Source organism: Syngnathus floridae, chromosome 13 (genome assembly GCF_059516105.1).
Source record: "Syngnathus floridae isolate MCC-2025c chromosome 13, RoL_Sflo_1.0, whole genome shotgun sequence".
Taxonomy (NCBI): Eukaryota; Metazoa; Chordata; class Actinopteri; order Syngnathiformes; family Syngnathidae; genus Syngnathus; species Syngnathus floridae.
Genome location: NC_142425.1, coordinates 6,208,192 through 6,227,409, shown reverse-complemented (window position 1 = coordinate 6,227,409; position 19,218 = coordinate 6,208,192). Strand labels below are relative to the sequence as shown.

At 38.5% G+C, this 19,218-nt stretch overlaps 1 protein-coding gene across 5 annotated transcripts in view; it reads right to left on the bottom strand.

Annotated features, from left to right (window-relative positions):
• The window catches only part of mfsd8l1 (major facilitator superfamily domain containing 8-like 1), a 240,800-nt gene that overhangs the window by 164,553 nt on the left and 57,029 nt on the right, over nucleotides 1-19,218 (bottom strand). Inside the window, exon 18 of one of the 5 annotated variants that reach the window (XR_015862206.1) lies at nucleotides 11,289-11,383. The exons of 3 other annotated variants lie outside the window; for them this stretch is intronic. The gene's annotated coding sequence lies outside the window, so the exon portion shown is untranslated. Of the gene's footprint in view, nucleotides 1-11,288; nucleotides 11,384-11,721; nucleotides 11,828-19,218 lie in introns of those variants that run through there. One more of the 5 variants, XR_015862208.1, reaches the window with a different exon arrangement.

The following is a 19,218-nucleotide window of genomic DNA, read 5'->3' as shown; positions in this document are numbered from 1 at the left end:
ATTGAAAACTAAAATTGCAGTTGACTGTAAAATGCTAAACAGGAATACAGCGGGCAATTTGGAAAACGCTATTTATATTAATGTAATTGGCTCATTCATAAGCATTACAGAGTATAATTGACAGCTCAGATTTGGTGATTAACACTCACTGAATTTTAGTATGTTTAGTATAAAATTCACATTTGCTCAAGGCGAAGTGTGCCTGTTGCTAACATTGCAACAGTCAACCCGTTATTGTTGCGAAACTAGTGAACACACAAATTTTCTTTTGTCAATTATGAATGAGGGAATTTCCAGTACATAAGAGAGTAGTTATGTTCGACAATGGAATGAGAGAACTATATAAAATTTATAGCAGTTTGGGGTCAGAGAACACATTTGAGAGAAGCTCTTCTGACTCAGTCTGAGAGCAAGTGTCATCTCAGACACAAGACAGACTCATACCCCTTGTCACAGAATATTACCGGGTGAAGGGCAAATACATAGATATGGACATAATACAGTGTAAAAGACCAGCTTTTAACTTTATGAACAGGGAAAGTCATTGCCAGAGGAGCCTCAGAGCTTCAGTGGTTCCACATTTGAAAGAGCACAAAATTAAACCCTAAAAAACTGAGATGGAAACACCAAAATGATAAGACGGAATAAAACAAGGCAGCTGATGATAAGCTAATGTCCCTCCCTTCCTTGTCCCCCTTACCTCCAGCTCCAGACCAAGTCTTTATATGCTAATATTTAATACCTCCTTGTCCAAGGTTATGTGATTATTGATAAAAAGTTAACGATGACTTAAAAAATATGGACGTCGTTTCAATTGGCAGTGTTTGTCAACAATTACCAGTACATACAATGTAAAGGGTAACTGTCACTTCTCACTCTCACACATTGCATATTCACATCGCCAAGAGTGATCCTATTTTATCTCTCTATTGTCAAACATGGATAAAGATGGCCTGTGCTGCTCGGCTGGACAGCAGACAGAGCTTACTGAAGGAGTCTTTTGTCCTGCGACCAAAGACAAGTTCATAGGAAGTAGTGGGAGGGCAAACGGCAGACAGTGGCTGTCCTCTGTCATTAGACACACTCACAGACACATAAGGCTTACTCAGTGCCGTATTGCATGTCACAACACTTTCCTTTCAAAGGCCCATATTTCCTCCTGTGACAACTGTTATAACCCTCACTCAAACACACACACATACACAACTATCTGAATAGTGCATAGAACGAAAGAAGGCCGGTTAACTATCATCAGAGGGAGAAAGGTATAATTTTCCAAGGTGTGTGTTGTCGTAAGGCTTCATTTTTCATTTAACAATAAACTAATAAGGCTAGGCTAGATACTGCTGCAAAGAACAAAGAGCAAACAATTCCCCTTTGTGGGTATTATACTTGTTTTGACATACATGAACTGATTTTTATGTGTAAAACAACGTAGGAATCCGATTAAGATCTCCCTCTCCATTACATCCTGTTAGTGAGGCAATTCCCCGGAGACAAGCTCTCTCATAGCTCTTGCTGCTCTTCATACTGTAGCATCCCAAGAATTTTAATCTCCCCTCTTGCCTGGGAATGCAGTGTCCTGGCACCTCATCTCTCCTGAGAGAATCACACATAGCGATTGAAGTACTTTAGGATGGCTTCACTGATAGCCCCTGTCCTTCGCTTTCTTTCCCACCTTATACTCCAGTGTTCAGGTTAGCACTCTTTTTCACTACTCTGCAACACAATATGCCCCTCCACATGAGCAGACACTTTTTAAAAATATTGCTTTATAATTCAAGCAAATCATATTTGGAGAGATTTTGACCAATAGTCTGACTTTAAAGACAAAAATATGCCACCTTTGATTGATTTGGTGCTTCATCTGACTAATTTCTTCCATGAGTTTAGTAGTTATGTTCAAATAGGAGAAAGGCAACCTCGTATTAAGAGAACAGATGCTCTGATAAAGCTGGCGGTTGAAATTGTGTATTCAAGGGAAGGCACATGGAAGAGTCTAGTCTTAAAGCCGAGTTTGCTTTTCTATTTTTTTAGTATCCACTGCACCTGAGGAAGAACAATCTTATTGCTACCATCCTCACCACTTAAGAGCAAACAGAATCAGAGCTACCAGCCCACCCGGTGTTCAAGGCAGTAAATCCCAATTGAGCTGATGAATGCAGATGCTGTCTGTTTAAATATCAGGATTGTCATATAGATTGGCCTTTTCTTTATTTACATCTCTTCTTAAATTGGAATAACAAAACTGAATGTCTCTGCACAACTCTATTGGCCACAATAAGGGGGTACATTTTCTTTGTGAGAAGGCTCATGTCAGCAACAAAATAGATTGCCATTTTAAAGTGGAGTTGATTCAAATAAAGCCGCAAAGACAAATCTGGACACCAAATGAGCAGCCAGCACTGGTTTATGTTACAAATACAAAAACAGCCCACTTGGACTACCAGCTTTTCAGTCTGAATTTGACATATTGCACGTGACATCACTTCATATCACTGGCATGAGGCCGAAACCTCAGATGTCACAATTTTTTATTTTTATTTTAATCAAATCTATATTATTAGTCAGTCCACACATGTGGGTGTTATTCATAGAAATGATGACTTGCTCCCTTTGAGGACCCAACTTTACTGATTAAATAAATGTGAATTTTTGGGGGTCTCCTGGAAACAGACAATTTTGGAGGTACAAGGATTCTGCACAACTTGAAAATCCCGCAACATGAGTACGAGATTAAACTGTAAACTTATAGAGTTTACAGAAAAGCTGATGACATAGTGCCACTATGTCCTACAAGCAGACAAAAAAAGTCATGATAAGACTGGCCTCAGCCTCAGGGAGGAGAACATCTTGCCCATGCATAACCTTAGGCTTAAGAGCCCTCTTCCTCAACGATTGCAGTTTAATCCATCTTGGGAGCAGTTCCTGGGCCAGGGCTGGCCTTGAGGGTTAACAAGGAATATGCTGCGTGTGTATGTGTGTGTGTCTACCAAAGTTTTGGTTCATTTTTAGAGTTTCTAGCATGTGGAAAAAGTAATCACAATAGGAATTGATTGTTGCAAGTTTCTAATTTCTTTGTTTCGTGGTTCTCATGAAAAAGAAAGTGGAGTTAATTTTGAGTCATGTTGGGAAAGTGTATTGAGTGTGGGAAGACTCCAAATGGTCTATCAGAAAGATATGCACAAAAGACTCCCCTGTTCATCTTATCTCAACGAGAGGCTGGAAATAGCAAAGCAATGTGATTCCCCTTGTGTGCTCTCAGCTCCATGACACATCAACACTCGTCTAACGCTGATGCAAGCTCCTCTTCTTGACATTTGCTCGTTTCCCACCCCTCTTATTATTATGCCCACAACTAGTCCTACATTTTCTTGTTTTTAGGAGGGAAGGAAGTGAAGCTCAAACATACTCCCATTAGGTAAAGCATACAAAGCTAATACTGTGAGGAGAATATTTCTTATTAAGCAAAATAAATACAGAAAATTTAGTCAAATAAATGCTTGGTTATCTCAATTCATTAACTAATAGTACTTGTATTTGCCCCTTGACTGCCAAATTAATGCTATCTATCTGGACATTCATAAGTAGGGGAATTTAAATTATTTTCCTGCCACGATAAATATGCAAAATGGGCCTCTCGAGCTTTTTCAGTCAAGCACAGTCTTGTAATTCTGCTTCGGAAAGAGCATTTTTCTTTGATAATACATTAAAATGTGCTGAGTGTAGAAGGAAGAACAATTTATTGAATTGTTTGTGCAGAATGAAGTCAAGTCACAAATGGAACTATATCCGTATATATTCTCAAGGTAACTCATACTCTGACTGGATCAGAGCAAAACTGGAACAATTCTATTGTTGAGCTTCCTCCTTGAGCTGGTATTTACTCTATGGGGAGGTTGTCCTCCATTTTAGGGGTGGGGGGCAAAAGGCGGATTAGCTGGAATACCATCCCACCCATCTGTCCTCCACATGAGGACCAGACCCAAAGTTCCAAAGATCCTGCCAATTAACCTGTCACTCACTGTGCTGTTTTTTTCTTCATCCCTTTCTGAGACAACATGGCTTTCATTGGTGAAAGGCCATAAGCCCCTTTTGCTTCCCACCCAAAAACTCTAGCATGTCTTTGCATATAGCCAGAATTCTTTCACATAAATTCCACGATCCTGTTTTAGAAATTATCACACTATCATTGGATTTTACTTGTTCTTAGCTGACTGACAGAAACACACCCAGCGAATGAATATTCTCGAGACAAAACCATAGTCCACCATAGACATGTGCAACTATATCAGTTTTCCAGAATAGTGTAAATTTACTGCACTGCCACTGTGTCCCCTCAGAGATGCATTCCCTTTTTATGTTAAATTATTGAGCAAAACATTCACTGCCAAAAGGGTTTCCAAAAAAGACTGGAAGACACACCCCTAGAGCATTCGTGAGCATATTTATAGAGGTCTGTGTGATTGCCGAACATTTTGGTGACATTGCTTACTTGCATTTTTTATGAAACCAAAAGGAAGATCATTAAATAATAACAACCCATATCGCACCTCCAAAGCGTATGTTTACAGTCTAGTTGCCAAATTGAGGTGTGAAATGATAGCGAGGGGAAACAAATCAATTAAGAACTTTCTTCTAGAACTATGACTTGTAATTAACCGTGAATTAATTCACTTTGTAATTAACCGCCTATCATCAAGGTCTTCCATAGCAGTTCACTGCTTCGTGATATCACATACAAACGATAAGCAGTATAAATCATCTGCCAAGCTGTGTTTTCCCAACATTTTTTCTGTTTGCTCACATGCCAACTGAACCTGCCTCCAACAGTTAACAGCATCAGTTTTGATGAATCTCATTTGTGCTTTTTTTCACCCCTCATTTGGGTAAATGTGACTTTTCCTAAGATTGGCAGAACCTTTTAAGTGCTGCTAATTTCTGTTGTACTCAGGCCATTTAAATATTTTGCTCTTTTGGCCATTTCTAGTCTACTGGACTGAACTATTCAAGTGAATGTTGGTCATTTCTAGTCGACTGGACTGAACTATTCAAGTGCATGTTTTTGTTTTTTTTTTATGTCAAGCAATCTGCTTTAGAACACAAGGTTCGAGTTGACCCTTGGTTCTTTTGTAACGTCACCTCATTTCACTCTCACAGTAAACAACCAGAACTACTTGCCAAGCCATCAAGTGTTTGCACTGTTTGCTGTGTGTAAGCTGGCCTCACCTCAGCAAGCCACAGCTGTAATATAATTTCATATTGATTCCTTGTTGACCTCCCATGAAGCAGTCATCATTCTGTAATGTGTGCCAACATCGTCCTAATGAAATCAATAGCCCTCCTGCCAAGTAGACGTCCAATAAGACTCTCTTGGAACTCAATGCTATTACTGGGGGAGTATCGGGAACAATTCAGGGTTACAAACACATACACATTAAGGTTACTTTATTTCAAAGGAAACATAGCCAGTGATTGTTTTGCTTTCATTATATCTGTTGTACTTTGTAGCTGAAAAACGGTCTTGGTCTCAAGACCAGACTCAAGCAAACATTTTAAAGATAATTAATCATGAATTAATCACGGGTAGCTTTAGCCCAGACTTTCCTTTCCCCAGGTCATGGTCTTATTTCAGTTTCAGCTTTTCTCGCTCTTGGTCGTGACTCGGTCTTAATTCTCCAAGGTCTTGGCCTTGTCTTTCTTTCAGTGAAGTTCTGCACGTAGGCAAGTTTTGGTGTCGGGTAGTGTGAACACGACACAAGTACTACGCTACTTGATGAAAATGTTGATTGTCATTTTTGCTTTCATACTCACTTGTAGTGTTGACATATTCAGAAGTTTAATACAATTAATTTTGTGATAGTGGGACTAGTCAGAGGCCTGCATACACTGCACTCATATCTCTGTCAAATTTTATTTGGGAACTTTTACGAGGCAAAAACGAAGTGCACATTAAGATTATATATCATTTTGGTGAGATTCACTAAATATGTCAGTATGACTTATTTATTGCTTTCCAATAATATGGGTGAGATATAGGGCCTATAGGGACAGATGGTGGAAGGGACTTGATGTGTTTAGGTGAGAACCAATATTGAACAATCTCTGTTTTCAGTATATTGCTGAATAAATAAGGGTTTCATTCGGCTGAACACGTGTTAGAGAAACTGAAAACGCAGCCGACAACTGCACTACAATGCCTAATATGATGATATTGCCCACAGATATTGCAATATCTGGCAAAACAATGTCACCTCTGTTTCAATGTTTAAAGTGGCACCACAGGACCATGTGTGATGTCCTTTAACACGCTTAACACCCCACATCTATTTGGACAGTATTGTTGGCTACCAATAACAACAACACAGTAGCAAAACTTGTCAAGGTGACTTTTGTTCATTGGATCTGATTAAGCCTGTGGTACCAGCTAAGCCAATGTTGACCGTTGGGCTTTTATTTTCTCCTCAGAGTTTAATAATGAAGAGAGGTTCGGCGGTTTATACAACATTGACAAACATGCTTCACAATGTTGAAGTTGACTTAGAGTGTTGATGCTTGGTTCAATCACATTACTACTAATATTATAAATTATATTTACTAAATAATGTACAATACATATGACTAATATGGTACTTCATAACAACTTCATACAGAGTATACAAATAAAATGAAAAAAATGCAAGCGCTGATTCTATTCTGTCTTTGACAGAAATATGGGATTTAAATGGGCTGATAATAAGTCTTAATATACCTAACTGCAACAACAGAATATTAACAAAGCATGTAGAATAAAAATCATTAAATCTTCTATGGCAGAATTGATTCAAATATGGTAATTGCATTGGATGGGAATGTACTTTGTATGCATGTGCAGTAGTGTGAACGCCTCGTGGTATAGACAAAGTGGGGCTCCATGTTGCAGCAGCCTGACACATTAAATGGATATAAAGTGAACAATAGCAGAAAACTGCCATGGTTGACCAAGTCTGATAACATATTTTACATGTCAGTCACAGTCACGGGTGCTTTAAACATAACCCGATGCAGGTTCACAATTCACAGCCCTTGCACCACAATGCTCCAGATTTGCAATGGAGGTTGGTGATAGAAAACACGAGACGGCGAGGGCACAGGATGAACACCCAATGGTGCACGGTTGATGGGGGAAGGCAGCGGGGTGGGTGGAGGGAGTGTTGAGGGTGGGGGGGAGGTGGCTGAAAGAGCTGGCGTGAAAAATGAAAAGCACAAATAAAGGTGACAGAAGCACTAAAGAGGAAGAGGTAAACGTCTGAATTCTTAATGAGTTTCCTCTAAATACAGAAAGACTAGCTGTGGTAAATTCCTAGATGCATCATTACAATGCAGTCAAAGCAAACATGTAAAATGTAATGTTTACATGGGTCTTAAATAAAAGGAAAGTGTTGCATTTTGATAATCAGAGTTGACCAAAAGGAAAGAAACGCTCAACCATGAGAGAGAGACAGACATTTACAAGGAGGCGTGTAGAAAACTCCTTAAAATGGGAAACAGATAGGAGGAGATAAAGCAGTCACTCGCTGCCAGCGTAATGAGCCACAACTCCGTTGCCTATCAGAGTGCACACACAATAAATCTGGGAGAATTAGATGGAGTATTTGTTTCTAAATGTAAATTCACTTGAATTAATCCTCAGTACTTTGCCATATTTAACAGGTGAACAGGGTAAAAACTTGCAGCTGTTTACATTATGATTTCTTTAATTAAAAATATTTTGTTAAGTAAATGCCTAGTTTTATAAAAAAAAGGAGAAAAGTATTGTAGAAAATACATATTAAAATATGCAATTTGATTTCTTTAATTAAAAATATTTTGTTAAGTAAATGCCTAGTTTTATAAAAAAAAAAGGAGAAAAGTATTGTAGAAAATACATATTAAAATATGCAATTTGCTTTATTTCTGAATTTAAAGGCATCCTTTCAGGGGGGAAAATATTGTAAATAAGCAATGTCTGCTTCATCCACACTATACAGACACGTACCAGCTCAGAGATAACTGTGCAACAAAGACCGGTGACCTGTGTGATTTCAAATACTACTTTACACAATCGACATTAGATACAATTATCCGACTTTGCCAAAGGTGCTTCAAACCACATACAGATGCATACTTTACCTCAGGCTGAATATTTTCTTTTGCATGAAGATGTTTAAGCATCCACAACAGTTGCGTCATTAGCTTAATTTCATATAGACCTTAATAAACCAAAGAAGAGCTTTAGTTCTTCCCTAAATGCTTGAACACATCAACTAGCTTTAGAATATTGGAATCTCTGAATAACCCTTTCTTTATAGTGTTTATTCATAGCATGTAGTTGACATGTTTGCCCTGTAGTTCGAAAGAGGTCAGAGGAATGTTGTATCCTCAATAGCATTGAGCAGTATGTACTTAGTTGCGCACTTAAACATTGTCGGTATCCAGTGGTCACTTATTGAGAAAAGGGTTGGGTGTGTGGGGGGGTAAAACAGATACATCCCCTTTTGTTTTTCAAGTGGGTTCTCATGCTCAGTCAGAAGTGGGAAATCCTTGTGCATTCATGAATGTCATTACCGGTACACATTTATATTTGGAGACTGTTGCATAAACTCTAAATATAAATAAGTCGTAAGGAATATCCAAGTGCCGTGGAAAATAGGTTACTTGACTTGAAATTGTAACAAAAGCAAAGTTGTGATAACTGAATATTGATGTGACAACATCTTAGTGCCTGATTACCATTTAGAAGAGTACAGTCAAGGTGACATTGATAGGCTATACATTACTCCACCTCAGTGGGCTGATACAAACAAAACTTTAACGAAAACACCATTACTGAGTGGAGATTGCTACATGGCATGTCAACCATATTAATGCAAAAATACATTGTGCCTCTAATGTAAGTTTATTCTATTCCCAACGTATTCTCAGAACTGTGTCCTGAAGTTGTTTTTAAAGAGCACAAGAAGGAGAAAGAAAACAGGGCCCCTGGAACGTGAGGTCATGGCTCCCCCTATAGTTTGCTGAATGTAAGGTACAATAAGTTGTCTAGGTCTGAAGGAGGCTTTCCTCCTGGGCCTTGCTTTCGCTGTCAGTAGTGATCCCTTATAGGTATGCCTTATCTGTAACGCTGACTCCAGACATTTTTAAACTCAAGTTTTGGCAGGCTGTAACTGGACACAAACATATCTCATCATACTAGATAAAGCTCACATTTTGAGCCAAGCACAAACATGCACACAAGGAATACTGTAAATGGGGGGATTCAAGGAATGGCTTCTTTGATCCTCTGGCAGTAGGAATCTGGCTGCAGAGAAAAAGTGCAAAAGTGTTGCAGTAAAGAGATCAGAGTCTATTTTGGGCCTCAAATATGTCTAACAAGGAGTAACTTTTACCGCCCCTCTGAACACTTCTTGGATTAGTACAGTAGAATGTCAGATCTTGAATGTGTTGAAGCTCACAACATGAGCAAACAGGGATTTTAAAAGAAGATGCACAATAATACTCCGTCAAATAGAGCAATTGGACTTATTTATTACTGCCGTGTCCCAACAGGTAACAATTTAAATCTCTATCTACTTTCCTTTAAGGTCACATTTTGGAATGACTATAGCTAATGTTAAAATGTGCATACAGGTAATAAGATGGTGACAGTTTTGACTGTGATTTCAAATAATAGTATTTATTCCATGAAGCATGTTTAACTACAACTAATTCGCTCACCCAAAGTTATCATGCTGATAGTGATATTGAAAATTTAGTGCTCCAAATTCTTATCTTCCCTCACCATGCCCTTGGCTAAAACAACATAAAATAAGGTTATTCAGAGCTGAGTGGAATTTGAACCATATGTTAGAAAGCTTGGGACTTTTATCTTAGCCCTGGTCAGGTATCCCCCATCCACAAAACCAGGTCAAAAGGTTATGCAGGTTGCCATCAAGTCCCGTGCCCCCTCCCCATTATCCTTTCACAGAGCTACCTTTTCTGACATATGTATTCAAGAAAAGGCTAACACAGGTTTTTTACCCCCAATGCACCTTTTACGAGTGGTGTGCGATACTGCATAATTTAGTATAGATCAAATACCAAATAAATACAGCGCAATAAATACCGCAACTTTTATTTTAACGCATCATCAAATTGATAGATTGCAAATCATGTTCATGATTAGGTGTTTTGTGATGTTTCCTATTTATTATTTAACAGATAAAAACCAGGAAAAAAGTTTTCTTAAATAATGTGCACAAGTAGAACACCGGAATTTTTTTTCCTTGTACAAGTTGTTCAGGATTATCACTCAACAACAAATATGCTAAAATATTTAAGAAACCTATTTTTTTTTAAGTATAATGCATGTTCAGGGAATCCAATACACACACTTCTTAGTTCATGTCCTTTCTCTTCCTGAAAAATACAAACAAACTGGTGACACAATGTATTAAGAGCAAACTAATCAACAATCCCCAAAGGCTTTAGGTTCACAAAGAAGCCACCTTGTGCAGAACAAAGCTTTTGGTTTTGTCTTTTTTTTTTTTTTAATGGGAAAGTCCGCCAAGCTGCTGCTTATGTCTGTGAATGCATGTGTGTGCTTGTGGGCGGTCGGATCCGAGGCGGTGGCTGGCTTGCTTGTCCGCACAGTGACATACTAGAGACCGCACAACACAAGAGGAGAGAGGGGGGTGAAAGGGAGGGCAACTGGGAAGGGTGCCGCGAATCTGCCAAGCTGTCGTTGTCACTGTCGCCTGTGTGAGCGAAACTGAAAGTACTGATCTCATTGAGTAAATATTGATCCGATATTAATACAGACTTGGCATGGAGATTATTGATATTTGACTGGTGACCAAGTTCTGGTTTCCGTCATGTCTAAAATCACCTGAGAGGTGATCACTCGCAACTCTGATGAATATAGAAAATGCTGCATCTGCTTAATAAATACCAAGCACATCACAAATCTCTTTCCCACATATTCCGCTATGTCATTTAAGCAGCAATCCAAAAGAACAAGCACTTTTTTTACTACGATGTGTTCTCTTTTTTGTAACCAGGCATAGAGAATGGGATAAAAAAAAAAACAGGAATATGGCCCAAACAAGAACAAGACCAGGCATCTACTCTGTATTCCAGACTGAAAACCAGAAAGAGCAAGAAATTAATTCAACAGTTATATCAATACGTGAGAGAGAGAGAGAGAGAGAGAGAGAGAGAGAGAGAGAGAGAGAGAGAGAGAGAGAGAGAGCAGAGTTTCTTATGAGTGGAGCAGAATTTACTGCTCTTACGCTTCATCAGTGTGCTGCAGGGCTGGCTGTAAATCTGCAGATTGATCAAACTGTAGAGCCAAGAGGATCCAAAGCCTTATCTCCCAGTAAGGGCTCTGCAAAGTCGAAACAGTGTGAGTGAGTGATGGTGGTGGCTAATCTAGCTTCTGCTTGGAAGCCTTGGCAACACAACACTACTGGACATGGCATGGTCACTTCACATGCCTCTGCCTCATGAACAAAAATGGAAATACATGACAATTAAGACAGGGTTCCCTGGTTTGAATATTTGAAGGATATATTCAAGAGATATTCTTATATCTCTTCTTACCCGGAGTAAAAATGACCTCCTCTTGTTCTAATCCATACCGTTGTGTCCACCACACCTGACACGTGTGCCAAAAAAAGGTATAATCTACTACGTCTGGATCTGGGGGGATTACCTTTATTGGTTATCTGGAGCCTGAAGGCACAGGATACAGGCAATCGACTGTATCTGTATTTGAGGGTACCTCTCTAGTTAACAGCAGTCTTTGCCTTTAGTATCACACAAGGAGTATCTAGAGGGAGGGAAGAAGGTCACAGGTTGGAGGAATACACACCAACAGTCTGCTCCCCCAAGGCTATGCTACTGCCAATCGTACTTGTTAGTGGAAAAAAGCTATTATAAGAACTGAAAATAGCTCAGGCACACGGACGTTCGATAGTATTTATTATTTGTGGGGTATGGGGTGCATTTGGGGCACATCCATAACCTCTGAAAATCCAGTAATATAAATTAACACTTCAAAAGCAGGCATAGCGGTTTAGTGTTCATTGTTGTTTATACAGTAAAGAGGTACAGAATGTTCTTATTTTTCATTACTCCTCTTATTTCTTGTCATCTATTGTGCTGTGCACTATGAAGGGGTCTCTTTTATATTGTGATTGATTATGCAATATTACAGAAATGAGCAAAGCACCCCAGTTGAAAAATATTCCAATTGAAGACAACTGTCAAACGCATCAAATAATGATTGCACCAAAATATTTGAACCTCGTAAGCAATGAATATTTCATAGACACCCGCTGTGGTTCCCATTCCTAACATCTTCCCCAAATAAGCATAGTACTTCTAATGGACTGATGTTCCCTTCTTATGGGCGAAAGGTGACTGTAACTCGTTCCAGCTGTATAGCAGTAAATAATGGATAGTTGCATGGGGTGAGAAAACCTGAACAAGAAGAAACAAAGAGCTAGAAGATGAGCTCACTTTTCAATTTGTTGCCTATAAATAAAGAACACATGCAGGGAAAATAGGATTCTCTTTCTATATCGTTGCTATAAATCAGCAATGCCAAGGATAGATGTGTGGATGTATTTCCTCAGCAGCGGGAGAAGGGGGAGACTGGAACTTGAGAAGAGAAAAGCCAGGCCAGGATTTTTCAAATGGATAAAATCCTCCAAAAACATGCTACTCTGCTTCTCCGCCCCTCTTAAAGAGACTCTGCCAGCAGTCTGTTGACGCCATATAGAGGATCCTCTCAAATTTCTTAGTCTAAATCGTTGGTCTGTTTCCTGGACAGCGTATGAAGAAGCATGTCACGGCTAGACTTAAAAGTTGTGAGAGTTTCTTGATCACTGAGATGAATGAGAATGTCATTCACACAACAGAAGCAATTTTCTCACAAATTGTAACGTTCTCAGGGCTCTACCCCAGACTTATGATATGCAGACATCCACCGGTCTGAGGGTAATCTCAGTTAGAGGTCTCAAATGTCCGGGCCATCTGCTAGAAAAGGGAGCAATTCGTGTCAAAATGAACTATTACAAAGTCCAGAAATCACCGAGGGGGTGTCGAGGGACAGGACTTAAGTCTTGGAGACTTTGGTAGAGATCTGTAGACAAATTTGCACATATGCTGTCCGGGCTTGACAGGCTTCCTAAAATCTTTGGCCTTACAAAGTGACAGTACATACGTCACTGCTTCCTTTCTGTTGTGTCCTCTAGTCTGTATCTTATAATGCTCCTATTTTCAAAGGGATATCCCAGAGGACCATTTGTCAAATAAGAAACCGGGCATTTACTGGCAGCACATCAGAGGAACGAGAAGAAGACATGACACACAACAATAAACAGAAGAGCAGCAGAGGTTACTTTTTGGGGTGTGTGCCTACGTCACTTGGCACCCAATGTTGCCCTTTACTGGTTTTTAGACAATTTAAAACCTGTTATTTTGTCACACCACATTGCTTAGGTCCACTATTTTAGATTCTGTCTGTTTTTTTGTCGGCTTGGTTTGAAGGAGAGAGAAAATGTCTCTGGTGAAGTGGAGTTCAAAGAATTTCTTTCTCTTCAAAAAAGAACCAAACAATGAGGGACCACAAGACGGCGTGCACTCGGCGATGCACATGTCAGCAGTTGAAGAAAAAAAAATATTAAAGAGTGGTAAGCCACAGTAATGCAGAATTGATATCAATGTTCGTCTTCTAAAAAATAAAATGCCGGTTTTGGTATACAGGAAATTGCACACATAAATAACTCAAAGGCTCATGGGGCAAAAGGTGGATTAAAAACATAAAAAGTTATTATTTTTACACAACGCTATTCATTTTAATATAAATCTTTTGGGATGCTGCCGGCAGGTTTCCATAGCAACCAGCAGTGGCAATGATTTTAGAGAAAGTGTGCAGGTCAAAGCGAAAATAAACAGTGTATTGTACAACCCTGTTTACTTAGCTGTAAAATTCACCTGCTATTGTAAATTACATGAGAAAAGAAGGGCATTTTTAATATACTATCCAAATGTACACTGCCGTGTATCATACAAATATGTTGAGCCATGTAGATTTTTGTTAGGTTCTTTCATTTCAAACTACTCCAGGTTTGTAACCAATGTAAGTAAGTACCATATTTCCCGGACTATAAGGTGCACTGGATTATAAAGCGCACCTTCAATGAATGGCCCATTTTAAAACTTTGTCCTTATATAAGGCGCACCGGACTATAAGGTGCACCATTAATGCATCATGTCAGATTTTTAATACAAATCAAATCATTCTCCATTTTATCTTTTTTATTTCAACTTCAGACGCAACAGATTACTTTATAATCACAAAATAATGATCCATAGTCTTTTTGATTGATGATTCATAGTCTTCAGCGGGCCACTTGTGATTGATTTCATGACACAATGTTTCGGGCCATTTTAAATTTAGGAATTTGGTCCATATATAAAGCGCACCGGACTATAAGGCGCACTGCCGGCTTTTGAGAAAATTTTAGGTTTTTAGGTGCACCTTATAGTCCGGAAAATACGGTAACGATCCGAATGGTGTGTCCCCCCCCCCCCCCCCCCCCCGCCCCCGCCCCCCAAGTAAAGAGTCGAGACAAAAATAGATGGCATTTATTGACTAATGCATAACAGGTCCCAACTTTTTGTGTCTGCAAGGTATGTCTGTGATTTCCTGAGAACTGAAATGAAAGTCTGCCAAAAGCAGCCAGATGGTTCTGTGGCTCCATCCCCACTCTCTCACTTTCAGCAACTCACATTTACACTCTCTGCTCTCCTTCACATGTCACTTTTTTGATATGCAGGGGTGAGGGCCATATAGCAGGCAGAGATTTGGCTCAGTGCGATGTTTGCTTTATTATGATCGATTTTCTTAATCCAAAGCTTCTTCATGGATAAAACCTTGCCAAACTCTCCCATATCAGTTCTTTCTCAAGGCATTTAGCCAATCAGTAGTTAATCAAGGTCTGCAGATCGTCAAAATACAGTTTGGGAGTATATACTTGGCCTATATTTCACACAATAATGAGCACGAGGCTACAACAGAAAGGGATATTTCAGTAACAATTTGACTCTTGTTTGTATTGATAAATGATACCATTCTTAGAGGTTTTATCAAAACTGTGGCCAGTAAAAAGAGATTATGTGGTGATCGGAGTTATTTCCTCCAATAATACAGTACTGCAGTTTGGTAGATCCTATGGCCCCCTGAGTAGAGTAGTTTTTAAAATATTATCAAAATAATATTCTTAACCATAACCGCTTTGAAAAAAAATTGGAAAGAGGACTGCAAGTGAACGTAAAAGAATAAAAGAAATCCAAGATTTCCCATTCCTCTGGGAATCATTTCTACAAGATTTTGAGTTGCGTTGCAGTGGGTATTTTGTCCATTTATCCAAAACAACATTTCTCAGGAGGTCATTAATATTGGATAAGAGGATCTGCATTAATCTCTGTTCCAGTCAATCCTTCAGGCCATTCACATCAAACTCATCCAGCCAAATCTCCAAATTTACTTTGTGAAAAGATTTACCATATTTTAATTGGGATTTGAAGGTATTAGGCGCAGTCAAGCTTGGTGGCCACAGAATTAAGGTTAATTTGACTTTTTAACTAATGATGTTACTTCCCAACACTTGGCATACACAAGAAACTAGATGTCTGTATTCAGTCTATACACTTTGGGAATTTTGTTTAACATGTGATATGCACGATACAATGTCTGGTTGTTAAACTCTCTTTTGTAGTTTTGATTATCACCCAACACATAACTTTACGTAATCCTCTTATTTGAATTATTGGCATCAATATTTGCTGTCACAAAAAGCTAAAAATACCCATCGAAAAAAATTATCATGCATTATACTATATTCTATACTTTGCTGTGAATGTATCTGCATTGTTTAAACAGTACTGGGAAAAATGAACAAGATTGTCCACACGTGTTGATCTGGGGCCGTAATGTTGTACGTACATAAGTCTCCCGTATATATTCGAGTGTGTGTTCAAGTATTTGAAATCATCTGAATGTGTCATTACAGTTATCTACGTGAGATACTTTGGTTAATAGTACTGTCAGATATGGATGAGATATTATCTGGCATCCTCAACCAAGATTTTCCGACGGGTGTGATTGACTGAAGACCAGTGAAGGGTCACCCAAAGTCAGCATGGATAGGCTATAGCTCACACACGACCCTAATGAGAAAATTTTGAGGGAAAAAAAAAAAAGCGGACAAGTTATTGATTTGATGATTGTTGAGCATTTAGCTGCTTTTGACCACTGGCCTGATGGGTTTCTCAGTTTCATCACATTATCTGCTATTCCAATGCACATTTTGGCAGATAGCTGAAGGGTTGGGTCAGTTTCAGCAGCGAGCAGGGGATCAACAAAGTTGGGAGCACATTTCTATTTCAATCATTCTCAGCACTGGCAATGCATTTAAATTGAATAATGTCTCTGATTTCCATAAAAATACATTTTTAAAACCAATGTTCAAGATTTTACAAACTGCCTTATGCCCTCTTTAACACAAAGCGGCACACTCTTGTATTGGAAGGAGCCACACACACACACACACACATAAGCACTTCAATAAACTAAAAGTTCATATTCAAGAGGCGTTTAAAAGTTTCTCTTACAAGTGTGAAATCATCAGCTCTTCATGGTCTTCCCCAGGCAGTCGAGAGGTGCAACTTAAAAATGAGAAGTGCTTTATTAGGAAGACACAGATTGATTTCCTGTCAGAAAGCATCCATGTTGATTAGATCGATGCAGACTTGGTGGAAGGTTGAAATGAAGAAAGCTTGAAGAACAGAATGAACGCTCTTTCCATCCTTGGAGTTGTCTCGCATTGCCTTTGGGTGTAGACAGCCAAGTGACTGGAGCTGTCTTGAGTAATTACCAGTTGGTGTCTATGCATAGTTGATGAAGACCTACGATACAATTAAGGCATAGCCCCGTCTGTAGACGCGTAATTTAAAGTTCTTACTAAAGGGTACCAAAGACTGGGTGAGTGAGCTGATGGCTTCTTCTGCAGGATATACTTTAACCCCTGGCTCCCCATTCAGAGCCAGATATGGAAAGGCTACAACTGCTTGTTAAGAGTGAAACGACAGTTCTGCTCTCCTTGGCTCCCAGAGGAAATGATCTTATCTCCTTAATTGTGGGCCTCATGAACTCAGCAAAGAATCGTCACAAATGTATCATGTATAATGCAATCAGAGAATATTATTAAGTATGAAAAGTTAGCAGTTCCAAAGAGGTAAATGCCCAAAGTTAGAATAAGCCTGTTCATATCATCATAAATTAGGGGGGTGGGGGGTTGGGTGCAGTTTGACGAGTAAAATGTGTCATCCAAATTTTATTGAAGCTCTAAAAGATCTCTCTCTGTTTAAAAAACATGTTCAAACTGACTGTGCTGCTAGACTTTCTGAAATATTGACACATGATTTACAGCAGGAAGGCAAATTTCCTTCCATAAAGGGACAATGGAAGATAGGACATTACGTCATCTCAAATAATAACTAAAATCTCTGGAAAAGGAAGTTCCTCCACTATCACTGTATGAGGTCTGGCAGATCCAAAACCGCAACAAGAAATATTTCTGACAGGCACATGATTAGTGGTGTGTGTGAAAACAAGTAACAGATTGCAAGAGTTATTTGTAGCCAAAAGGAGAACACATTAAAGGATTTAAATGACATTTTGCAGGGTAATCTCAGGGAATTTAAGAAAGGGTTTTAGTAAACAATGAATATGTCAATATAATGGGGGAGTTGAATATATGGCTGCAGCTTTTGAATGTTTCAGCATTCAATGATCATAATGAAATTTTTATTGAATAATTGTGTATTCAGATGAACTATATTTTTCTTAACAACATTTCACTTCATAACAAATCACTAATTAGTTTCCTGTTTTTTACAGTCAACTATTTTAGTTCTTAAATTCGCATTTGCACAGTAGCAAACGTTTTCTCGTCTTTAAACATTTTCCGTGGGGCAATTTCAAACACAAATATAAATTTTAGTCTAAACTACGCCTGTCTTGTATCAACAACATGGAAAAAGACATAAACAGCCTTTGAACAGTTCAAATGCATGTAAATTATACAAGAATATATATATTTTTTAAGTAGCCTGCTTATAAATGAACCAAAATAAATCATCTCACCATGTTCTTGATGTAGGGAAAAACATGAAGCAGAAAATATGATTCATAATCATAAGAATATCATCATCAGTTATGCCCTTGTTAGTTTGTCCATGTAGTATTTGACTGTGTGTTGGTTCACTGTAATGTATAGCAAAGCAATTTTTAAAATGACATCAAACATCAAAATTAATCTATAATAGAGACAAAAATACAACTCTTTCGAGCGAGTAATTGGATAAAACTTTGCAGCACGTGGAGCTTCCTTGGCCTCACTTCACTTCATGATAATGATAATTAAAAAGATGGGGGAGGAAAGACTACATTACAAAACGGGATTAGTAAAATGCCAGTGCTGAGTGCTACATTCAAAGTCGTTACACTTATTGGAGCAGCAACAGGCCTCTGGATACGGCACACTGACTCAATCGGCCCCCTCTTAATCAACTTCTTCCTTTTCGATTGCATTTACAGTGGTTTAGAATAAATGTGCTTCGTTCTTCACACTATTAAAGTTTCACACATTAAGGCCATGATAAGTTTCAGTTATAGAATAGTGCCTTGGGTTTAAATCAAAACTTCAATAGTTCAATAATATTCAGCCAACCCTGATAATTTTTCACCTCGAGTCACATCAAATGTGTACTTTTGTTCATTTAATCTTAACTTGTATATTTGGGATACCTCTGCATTGTAGTATCAGAAACACTGATGCAAATAAATCTTCAAATATGTAATTTTCTCTCAGTTACATTTCACATAATGCTTTGCTGTACGTGCTGAACTAAATGATAACTTGATGTGTGACATTAGTGATGAGATAGGTTTTGGGTACTTCAATTAAGATCTTATAATTTCTACATTATTTTCGTGAGATATATTTTTTTTAAGGTTGTAGGCTTGTCTAAGATCATCAACTAATAACTGGGCTCGCTGGTTTGCCGAATGGATGTACAGGCAAGTTAAAACAAATCATCTAACAAGACTGAGATGAATAACTAAATGAGGACAATTTTCCCAAAGTC